Genomic DNA, 12,272 nt, shown 5'->3' on the forward strand with positions numbered 1-12,272 from the left:
GAGGCTGAGGTGGGCAGATCACCTAAGGTCAGGAGTTCGAGACCAGCGTCACCAATATGGTGAAACCCCCATCTCTACTAAAAATACAAAAATTAACCAGGTGTGGTGGCATGCACCTGTAGTCCCAGCTACTCGGGAGGCTGAGACAGGAGAATCGCTTGAACCCGGGAGGCGGGTTGCAGTGAGCTGAGATCACACCACAGTACTCCAGCCTGGGTGACAGAGCAAGACTCTGTCAAAGAGAGAGATAGAGAGAGAGAGAGAGAGAGAGAGAGAGACAGAGACAGAGACAGAGAGAGAGAAAGGGAACTGTCTTTCTTTGGCTTACGTAGTTATCTTTCTCTGTCACCTCGAATGTCACATTTTTGAACACTGCTGCTAGTGTCATCTTCCTAAGGTTCAGATATGACCAAGTCACACTTCCAATTCAAAGACTTTTATATCCTACCCCTTTCCTCTGTAGTCAAAGATCTCCATGATTTGGTCTGAATCCATCTCTCTCGTCTTATCTCCACTCCATTCTTGCAGCCTGGTCTGTGGCAAGTCTCTCAAACAGACCAGGGTCTCAGTTGCCTTTTCTTAGACTATTACCTCTGTCTGGTGGCCTTCCTCCTAGATCAGCTTTTGTAGACCCCCAGAAGGCCAGAGTGGGGCCCTGAAAAATTCAGGGCCCATGGTCAGGGACGTCATTCAAATCATTCTCTTTCAAAATGCTCTGTCTCCATCACCAAAGTCAGAACAAGAGTCACCCTGCATTATCAAATGCTTGGTTAATATCTGGAACACAGAACTGAGTACAATCTGTTTTGGCACCCACATGTGTGTTTCTCTTCTCCATTAAAGCATACATCTTGGAAGAGAGGGACACAGCCTAATTCATTTTTGTATCCAACCCAATGAATGTGAAGCACTCCCACAGTAGGTGTCTCATTGTTTATTGAATTGTTGAATTCTATATCAAGCTTTGACTTGATTTAATTTATAGAATTAAGAATCAATTTAGCTTATTTTGGAGAGCAAGATTTTTATTTTGTTTTCCTTAATAATGTAGTCTTTATTATAATATATTTTCTCCTTATAATGGAACTTCCATAATAGGAATTATTTAGTGGACAAAAAGTCATGATATTCATCATATCAAAACAAGCCATTGGCAATCTAGCAAATAATAACATGCTAAAAGGAAGACACAGTGCATGTGAAAGAATATATGCAAATATCAGGGAAGCTTCTGATTATAATTGAAAGAGATCATGTATGTAAAGTGTTTCCTAATTATCTGGTACAAAGTCGATGCTCAGTAAATGTTACCTCTTATTTTGATACAGCAAGTAAAGTAGCTGGAAAAAAATAATTTGCTTATTCCCATGTAGTTTACATATTTTTGTGTTTCAGCTGATATTGACTTTGAACTGCATTCACCTTTTTAGTCAGAATCAGATATGTCTTTTCATAATTTCAAGAGCAAGTAACAAAGAGTAAGGCATGTGAGAAGTTATCATGATGCAATTAACCATGTGCACTATTGATGAGGACTTGGCTTCCCTCTGTACTACTTGATATTCAGTGAAATAAACAATGGTGGTAATTGTCACATTCCTAACAAAGACATCTGCTAAACCAGGCAACTCGAGCAAAGCTGTTTGCTACTGACAGCTTGCTTCAAATGTGAATGTTGCCATTAAGAAAAAATAGCATTTCTGTATTTATCACATTACCTAATATGTTGAGTTGGCAGTGTTTCATCTGGAGACCAAAAGACCTATGCCTAATCATTAAATTCAGCATTCAAACTTCTATATTTGCATAAGGGACTATTAAAAGATCTTTAATTTTTTGTCGTGTTAATGTAAGTGTGATATATCCAAATGATAAAGAAAATCCCACAGTTCAGAATGGTATCAACTGAAGGGTAAAAGTCTGCTTTTCCATTGTCTCTACTCCTATTACTCCTCCCTAGAGATTATCTTTTGGATTGCACATTATGTAAAAACCACACAAAATAATCATAAGAATCAACCAACTCCACTTCACTTTGTATATGACCTTGAATTTCAGAAAATTCTAATGCTGCATGATGCCAAAAGACAAATCACGCTTGATCTTAGCCAGAAGGCTGAGAGGCGATCCAAAAGACAAATCATTACAGCTTTTGATTTGTCAACTAATGTCATAATAAAAATCTACATTTAAAAGTAATATTCCAAAAGATCCAGAAGAATGAAAGCTTTACTCTCTATTCCCTCATCTAATGATTCATCACCAAGAAGTATCTGAAGCAGTATAATCCTTAGGCCAGAGTGAGAATGTCCCCTGAGCCTGAACCCCAAACATTTGAGGTTTCCACTCGGTCCTTTCTTGGGCCCTGCCCCTCTTCATGGGGTAAGGTGTCTGTGTTGCTAAAGGGAGGTACTCACTCAGAGAGTCTGTATGCCCTCATCAGACCACATTTGGGGTAGCCAGGATGGAGGAATTCCCAGCTCACACGGCCCAAGCAACTTCCATGACTTCTTCTGCACCTCCACCCTCCCAAGGGTAGATAGCCATGGACTGGGGAATAAGAGGGTATGGAACTTTGAAGAGTTTGAGAAATCTAAATTAAAACCTAATCTTTCAGGGTTTTATAAAGGTGTCCAGGCAGGAGGATTTAAGTATTTATGTAACAGTTTATTTTGCTTTGTTTGTAACTTTAAAATACTTAGAGTTTTAAAGTCAACATGAGATGTTGACTTCAATATGTGCTTTTGACTCAGATCCCTCAAAAGTTAGCAGGTAGGCCTGATTTGAAGATCATGTTATTGTGAAGCTCATGTAATTAAATGTCCTTCCATGAGAGTTGTGTTTCTAACAGCTCTTTGGAATCAAGGCAAAATGAATTTTACTCTTTAAATCACTAGTTTTTTTTTAAATGAGTAACTTCTGATTTCAAATTATTCTGTCCCTGTTATATATCTGTTGTTAAAATATTCAGGGGAGGAATACTGCAGTAGAGGTAGGACAGAGATTGACTTTGTTAATCTTTTTCAAATACAAATTTTCTTAGCTTTCTTTTCATTTGGAACAATTTCTTATAGATCTGCCATTCTGTACTTACTCTCCTGTTTTTTCTATCCATAAATTATCTCTCTTTCTTTGATAATAAGAGCTTTTCAGAACAGAAAATTGTATTTATGCCCACCCTCACTTTACATAAAAGGAAACAGGATACTGTGGAAGGGTAGCATGATCTTTTAGGCAGTTAGGAGTTTTGGTTGTAGGAGATTAGTTCATACAGGTTTGCCAGGCTCAAATCATTTTACACTTAAAAAAAAAAAAAAAAAAGCCGGGCGCGGTGGCTCACGCTTGTAATCCCAGCACTTTGGGAGGCCGAGGCGGGCGGGTCACAAGGTCAGGAGATCGAGACCACGGTGAAACCCCGTCTCTACTAAAAATACAAAAAATTAGCCGGGCGCGATGGCGGGCGCCTGCGGTCCCAGCGACTCTGGAGTCTCAGGCAGGAGAATGGCGTGAACCCGGGAGGCGGAGCTTGCAGTGAGCCGAGGTCGAGATCGCGCCACTGCATTCCAGCCTGGGCTACAGAGCCAGACTCTGTCTCCAAAAAAAAAAAAAAAAAAGAAAGAAAGAAAAGAAAAGAATACATAGAGATACAAGAGTGGAAGATGTAGCATTTGAGGAAAAGGCTTGCTTCTCAACTATGATCTCGTTTTACCCAGGGTCCATCTCACTGCTTATTTATACAGTCATATAGACAAGAGTTAACAAAATTAATTAAATAGGTATTGCATTTACACGGTTAGTGTGTGTGTGTGTGTGTGTTTTCTCACCCTGTGTTCCATCCACTTTGCTTCATCACTCTACCTCAACAGATGGCCACTGTTATTAGATGCGTGTGTGTGCATGTAGGGTTGCAGGGTTTCTTTCTTTCTTTCTTTCTTTTTTTTTTGAGACGGAGTCTTGCTCTGTAGCCCAGGCTAAAGTCTACTGGCACCATCTCTGCTCACTGCAACCTCCACCTCCCGGGTTCAAATGATTCTCCTGTCTCAGCCTCCCCGAGTAGCTGGGATTGCAGGCTCCCACCACAACGCCCTGCTAATTTTTGTATTTTTAGTAGTGAAGGGGCTCCATCATGTTGGCCAGGGTGGTCTAGAATTCCTAACTTCAAATGATCCGCCCACCTCGGCCTCCCAAAGTGTTGGGATTACAGCCGTGAGCCACCGCACCCGACCTCAGGGTTTCCTTAGACAAATAAAAGTCCTTACACAACTGTTTTTTTCAGTTAACAACATTGAAGATTTTTTGTTGTTGTTGTTACTTCAGAGCCTCTTTGTTCTTTCTTGAGTATTGTATAGAACTGTTCTATTATATGGCTATCCTGTAATTTATATATTTTTATTAATAACCCTTTTTATTTATTTTTTTTTTTGGCAGAGTCTTGCTCTGTCCACCAGGCTGGAGGGCAGTGGCGCGATCTCGGCTCACTCCAACCTCTGCCTCCCGGGTTCAAGCGATTCTCCTGTCTCAGCCTCCAGAGTAGCTGGGACTACAGGCGCCTGCCACTATGACCATCTAATTTTTGTGTTTTTAGTAGAGATGGGGTTTCACCATATTGGTCAGGCTAGTCTCAAACCCCTGACCTCAGGTGATCCATCCTCCTCGGCTTCCCAAAGTGTTGGGATTACCGGCGTGAGCCACCGCGCCCGGCCTACTAACCTTCATTTTTAAGAGCAGTTTTATATTTGCAAAAATATTGTGAAGATAGTACAGAGAATTCTCATACACCAGGCAGACAGATTCCCCTATTATTAACATCTTACTTTAGTATGGTACACTTGTTACAATTATTGAGCCAATAATGATTTATTATTACTACCTAAAGTGTATACTTTATTCAGATATCCTTAGTTTTATCTTTTCCTGTTTCATAATATTATACTATGTTTAGTCATCGTGTCTCAGATTCCTCTTGGCTGTGGAAGTTTCTTGTTTTTGATGACCTTGACAGTTTTGAGGAGTACTGGTCAGACATTTTGTAAAGTTTCTCTCAACTGAGATTTATACAATTTATTTTATTTATTTATTTTTGTTTTTGTTTTTGTTTGAGACAGATTCTTGTTCTATCGCCCAGGGTGGAATGCAGTGGCACAATCTTATCTGACTACAACCTCTGCCTCCCAGGTTCAAGCAATTCTTGTGCCTCAGCCTCCCAAGTAGCTGGGACTACAGGCATGCACCACCATGCCCAGCTAATTTTTGTAATTTTTGTAGAGACGGGGTTTCACCATGTTGGCCAGACTGGTCTCGAACTCTTGACCTCAGGCGATCCGCTTGCCTCAGCCTCCTAAAGTGCTGGGATTACAGGCGTGAGCCACTGAGGCCTGCCTAATTTATTTTTGTACAAATATATTTTGTACAAAAAAAGCCCTTTTGATGGATGTTTGGCTTTTTTCCCCAATCCTTTGCTATTACAAACAGTGAGGCAATAAATAACAGTGTATACATGTAATTTCACATGTTGCAGGTGTAAAGGATAAATTCCCAGAAGTGACGTTGGCAGGTTAAAGTGTAAATGCATTTGTAATTTTGATATTATTACCAAATTACCTTCCATAAGAATCTTGCCAGTTTATGCTGCATGCATAAGAGTGCCTGTTTCTTGACAGCTTTGCCAATAGGGCATGTTGTAAAACTTTTAGATTTTCACCTGTCTGATAGAAGAAAACTAGTTATCTGTGTGGTTTTACAATTTTGATAACATTTCTCTGATTATGAATGAAGATGAAGTATTTTATATTTATTAACACTTATTATAAATAGACTCTTTTCCATTCTATTTTTCTAGGTATTTATATATTATATTTTATATATATAATGTATATATAAATGTATATAAAAATATATATTTTTAATTATATATTATATAAATATATTTATATATATTATATATATATATGAAAGCTATTGCTTTCTGAATAATAATTTCACAATATGGAGATGATTTCAGCTCAGTATCTTAGGGATGCTTGCCATGTGCCTCTATATTAGGGCTTGTATTCATATATTGAATCCTGTTCTCAAATGCAATAGTTATTGGTTATTTTCCAAGAAACTGTTTCCAAGAAACTGTTACTAGCCATCTTAAGAGATGTCTGAGGAAGGTTGCAGCTCTGGTTTCTAGTAAAAATGTTGATCTGTGATGTGTTTCCTTTACTATCTTGTACCTTTCTTACTCGTGTCAGCTAGGACCTGTATTGTTCCATCATTTTTTTCTATGGAGAGCAGAGATCATCACCCAGGTATAAAAAAGTGAGCTTAGCACTATCCCGCTTTATCGGCAAGCTGCAAAAATGCTGCAGTCACATCTACAAAGGAGGTGCCCATCCTGGGCGAAGCATTTATTCTACCAAAGGGAGAAAGATACTGTATTATAATTGCCCTAGGAAGTAAATTAATTCTGAAGTATTTTGAAGGAAAGGATCAGTGTGTACTTTTCATCTTCATGTAGAACCTTCATGTGTATTGGGAAGATCTTATGAATGATCTCAAGAATAAGCATCTCAAATGCAGGCAATGACAAAATCATGGCTTCAAGGATAGAAGAAAACTGCACAGTTCTCTCTTTTCCTGTAATTTCCTTAATTTAATAAATCAACAGTTTATTATGGGCCTTTCATCTTGTTAGATACTGGTATGAGCTCTGGAGATGTAAACATGCTATGACACACTCTCTGATGCCCAATATAATTATAATTTAAGTGAAGGAGACAGACTTAGGAAAAGATAATTATGAATTTACAAATTTATGTTTTAAGTGCTATTAAAGAGAAATGCACAAAGAGTGTAACAGAGACAAATAATTATCTAGGAGATTGGTGGTAGGAATAGAGAGGTAAAAACGAGGAAGTACGATATTACAGACAAGATGATATTTAAGGAGGAGTGAAAAAGATTGAGAGAGACTGAATTGTCTAATATTATATGAACCCTGACTCAACTGGTCCCTTTAGAAGAAGGCCATCTTTCCTAAAGAATAGGGCCTTACCCTAGTCTTCTGTATGATGATTTTAGGTGGCATACTGATATGACTTCAAATAAAATTGGTTTACTCAGAAAATTGTTCTCTTTGAATCCATCTGTTTGGAACTGGTAACCTCTTTTGATATCTTCTAACACTTACATTACTTTTTAAATATAGAGATACTGGGCTCAGGTCCAGAGCCTTCAGGAAGCAATTGCATTTAATAATATTATATTATTTTCATCATATTTACTTAGAAGATAACTTTCTATTTCTGGCAAATGATGCTGGTTTGCTACTTATAGGTGTGATATAAAGTTATTTATTCACTTATTCACTCAACAAATATTTGTTGAGTACCTTCTGTGTGCCAGGCACTGTTCAACGAACTTGTGAATAAAATATTAGTGGATAAAACAAAAACTCCTGTCCTGAGGACCCTGTAACATAGCTTATTATTTTGCTTAATTATTGTTTTTTAAGTTTAAAAATGGGTTTAATTTTAAGTTAGCAAGTAAATAATGATACATATCGTAGCGGCATAGGATACAGGTGAGAGATACTATAGAGGAGAAATGAAGATGAATGCTACATCAAATTACCTAAGGTTGAATCCTAGTCCTACCACCTATTAGTTCTGTGACCTTGAATAAGTTGCTTACTTTTTTGTGCCTCATTTTCCTCCCTTGTCAAATATTGTGATAATTCAATACACGTTGATTGTTGTTGATATTACTATTATTACATAGATTGTCAAAAATCCTGAAATTTATATTCAAATGACTGAGTTTGGGAAAATATTGGACTAGATTGTTTAAACAGTTTTTTAAAACAATGCAGGGTCTGGGCTTACTTTTCTTCTTAGCATTTTATTTTGACATAATTTTAGACTTACAGAAAAGTTACAAAAATAGAACTAAGAATTCCCATGTACACTTCATCCAGCTTCCCGTAATGTTAACATTTTATGTTACATTTACAATTGTCATATTACAATTGTCAAAACTAATGAATTAAAATTGGTATAATACTATTATTAGTTAAACTACAGACTTTATTTGTATTGCCCTGGTTTTCCCAACATCATTTTTCTTTTCTGGGATCCAGTTTGGGATCCCACATTGTGTTCATTTATTTACTTATTTTTGGTTTTTCTTTTCTTTCTTTTTTTATTTTTGAGATGGAGTCTCTCTCTGTCGCACAGGCTGGAATGCAGTTGCATGATCTTGGGTCACTGCAACCTCCACCTCCTGGGTTCAAGTGATTCTCCTACCTCCGCCTCCCAAGTAGCTTGGATTACAGGCCCACGCCACCACACCTGGCCAATTTTTGTATTTTTAGTAGAGACGGGGTTTCGCCGTGTTAGTCAGGCTGGTCTCAAACCCTGACCTCAAGTGATCCTCCTGCCTTGGACTCCCAAAGTGCTGGGATTACAAGCATGAGCCACTGCACCCGGCCCCACATTGCATTTAGTTGTTATGTCCTTTTAGTTGCCAACTATGTATTGTCAACTATGACTCTATGTAGACTTGGTGTCTCTTTGACATTCATGACTTTCACATTTTCGAAGAGTACTGGTCAGGTTTTTGTAGAATGCTCTTCAGTTTTCTGTGTCTGATGTTTTCTCATGATTAAATCAAGTTTATGCCTTTTTTGACAAGCATACACAGAAATGATGGGCCCTTCTCACAACATCATGATCGGGGATTCATGATACCAATATGTCTTATTACAGTAATGCTAGTCTCCTTCACTTGGTTAAGGTGCTATTTGCCAGGTTTCTCCACTACAAAGTTACTATTTTTACCTTTATCACTAATAAATATCTTGGGGAAGATATGTTGAAATTGAAAATATCCTGCTTCTATTCCACTGATTTTAAGCATTCATTAATGGATCTTGCCTGCAACAACAAATATTAGTGTGGTGTTCTGTTTTTAATTTTCTATTTCCCTCATTTTTTTCCAATTAATATTTATTAATTGGAATTTTATGTAGGCTGTCTCTTTTGTCCCATTAGTTTTTAGAAATTCAATTATTTGTTAATGTCAGTATGAATTCATAAATATTTATTATGTGAATTATAATCCAATGCTATTGTTATTTACTTTTTGCTCAAATTGCTTCAGCTGTGGCCAGTGGGAGCTCTTTCTGGTTGGCCCCTATGTCTTCCTGACATGCCCCCATTATTTTTTGAGCACTTCTTACTTTTTGGCACCACGTGATGCCTCATACTCACCTTGTGTTTTCCCTGCCCCAGCCTCTACAAGCACTTCTCCAAAGAAAGTCCTAAATAAAGTAAAATTTTGCAATATAAAAGTTAAACAGGGCTGAGCATGGTGGCTCACACCTGTAATCCCAGAACTTTGGGAGGCTGAGGCCGGAGGATCACTTGAGGCCAGGAGTTCAAGATCAGCCTAGCCATTATGGCAAAACCCCATCTCTACTAAAAATACAAAAACTAGGCTGGGCACAGTGGCTCACACCTGTAATCCCAGCACTTTGGGAGCCTGAGGCAGCTGGATCACCTGAAGTCAGGAGTTCAAGACCAGCCTGGCCAACATGGTAAAACCTTGTCTTTATTAAAAATTCTGAACTTAGCAGGGAATGGTGGTGTGATGTAATCCCAGGAGGCTGAGGCAAGAGAATCTCTTAAACTTGAGAGGCAGAGGTTGGAGTGAACAGAGACTGTGCCACTGCACTCTAACCTGGGCAACAGAGTGAGACTCCATCTCAAAAAACAAATAATAAATAAAAATAAAAATACAAAAATTAGCTGGTGGTCTAATTAGCTATAATCCCAGCTAGTCAGGAGGCTGAGGCAGGAGAACTGCTTGAACCTGGGAGGCAGAGGTTGCAGTAAGCCAAGATTGTGCCACTGCACTCCAGCCTGGGTGACACAGCAAGACTCTCTCTCAAAGAAAAGAAAAAAAAGAAAGAAAAAATATTAAGAATATGACATTTAAATGTAAAACACTTTAATTAAAAATTGTTTTAAAAACCAAGACAAGGTTTAACAGATGAAAGTGGCATACCTTTTTTTCTTAGAATTTGACTGCCACTTGAATTAAAGTTTTCCTCACTGTGCTAGGTTAGTAGAATTAATCAGATGATCAAAACATTATATCATGGGGCAGTGGAGGGATGTTATATTTTGAGTGAATAATAATGTAATTCACAGCATAAGAATTAAGAGCAGACAATCTAGAGTCAGAATGTTTGGGCTAAAATCCTAATTCCACCACTTACTAGCTGTGTGACACCAAGCAAGTTACTTGACTTCTCCCAACCTCAATTTTCTAATGGGTAAAAATGAAGTTAATGACAGTACTTAGTTTAGGACGGGCGCGGTGGCTCACGCTTGTAATCTCACCACTTTGGGAGGCCGAGGCGGGTGGATCACCTGAGGTCAAGAGTTCGAGACCAGCCGACCAACATGGTGAAACCCCATCTCTACTAAAAATACAAAAATTAGCTGGGCGTGGTGGCGGGCACCTGTAATCCCAGCTACGTGGGAGGCTGAGGCAGGAGAATCGCTTGAACCGGGAGCCGGAGGTTACAGAGAGCTAAGATCGCGCTATTGCACCAGCCTGGGCGCCAAGAGTGAAACTCCTGTGAACGTGGCGCTATGAGCGGCACGGAGCATGAGGGCTGTGCTCTGCAGCCTGCACGCGCTCAGGGCATCTGCCGCGCCCTGCCTGCCAAGGCCCTGGCAGCTGGGGGCGGGCGCCATCTGGACGCTGCGCACTGGACCTGTTCTGCTCTGGGTTCCTGAATTCACAGAGAAGCATTAATGGATAACAACAGAAAATGGTATTGGAACAGTGGGAATCAATAATTTTGCACAAGAAGCTTTGGGAGATGTTGTTTACTGTAGTCTGCCTGAAGTTGGGACAAAATTGAACAAACAAGATGAGTTTGGTGCTTTGGAAAGTGTGAAAGCTGCTAGTGAAATCTATTCTCTTTATTCAGGAGAAGTAACTTAAATTAATGAAGCTCTTGCAGAAAATCCAGGACTTGTCAACAAATCTTGTTATGAAGATGGTTGGCTGATCAAGATGACACTGAGTAACTCTTCAGAACTAGATGAACTCATGAGTGAAGAAGTGTATGAGGAATACATGAAATCTACTGAGGAGTGATAATGGAACCCCTAAATAAACTAGTATAAATTATGCAACCCAGCAGAATTGTCTTAAATTGGCAACTTTTAGCATTACCGATGGGAGAATACTGTTAACACTAATGAAAGAAAATGCCCTTTATCTTTCAAATGATTATAGATAAACATAATATTCTTCTTTTTTTACAATACCTTATGATTTTGTAATGAAAGAAAATGCCCTTTATCTTTCAAATGATTATAGATAAACATAATATTATTCTTTTTTTACAATACCTTATGATTTTGTATACTAGGCTCTAGTATTCAGAATTCATTAAATTATCCATGGTAAAAACTAGGTATAAAAATTATATAATGTTTGCAGATGGCATGATTGTATATTTAGAAAACCCCATTATCTCAGTCCAAAATGTCCTTAAGCTGATAAGCAACTTCGGCAAATTCTCAGGATACAAAATCAATGTGCAAAAATTGCAAACATTCCTATACACCAATAATAGACAAACAGAGAGCCAAATCATGAGTGAACTCCCATTCACAATTGCTACAAAGAGATTGAAATACCTAGGAATACAACTTACAAGGGATGTGAAGAACCGCTTCAAGAAGAACTAGAAACCACTACTCAAGGAAATCAGAGAGAACAGAAACAAATGGAAAAACATTCCATGCTCATGAATAGGAAGAATCAATGTTATGAAAAAGGTCATACTGCCCAAAGTAATTTATAGGCTCAATGCTATCCCCATGAAGCTACCGTTGACTTTCTCCACAGAATTAGAAAAAAACTAGTTTAAATTTCATATGGAACCAAAAAAAGAGCCCATATAGCCAAGAAAATCCTAAGCCAAAAGAACAAAGCTGGAGGCATCATGCTACCTGACTTCAAACTATACTACAAGGCTACAGTAACCAAAACCGCATGGTACTGGTACCAAAACAGATATATAGACCAATGGAACAGAACAGAGGCCTCAGAAATAACACCACACATCTACTACCATCTGATCTTTGACAAACCTGACAAAAACAAGAAATGGGGAAAGGATTCCCTGTTTAATAAATGATCTGGGAAAACTGGCTAGCCATATGCAGGAAACTGAAACTGGACCCCTTCCTTATACCTTATAC

General features: G+C 38.5%; 1 pseudogene; it reads left to right on the top strand.

Moving 5' to 3' along the window:
- Positions 1–11,157, top strand: part of LOC714305 (glycine cleavage system H protein, mitochondrial pseudogene) — a 33,015-nt pseudogene extending 21,858 nt beyond the window's left edge.
- Positions 11,158–12,272: the final 1,115 nt, after the last annotated feature.

This window comes from Macaca mulatta, chromosome 3 (genome assembly GCF_049350105.2).
Source record: "Macaca mulatta isolate MMU2019108-1 chromosome 3, T2T-MMU8v2.0, whole genome shotgun sequence".
NCBI lineage: Eukaryota > Metazoa > Chordata > Mammalia > Primates > Cercopithecidae > Macaca > Macaca mulatta.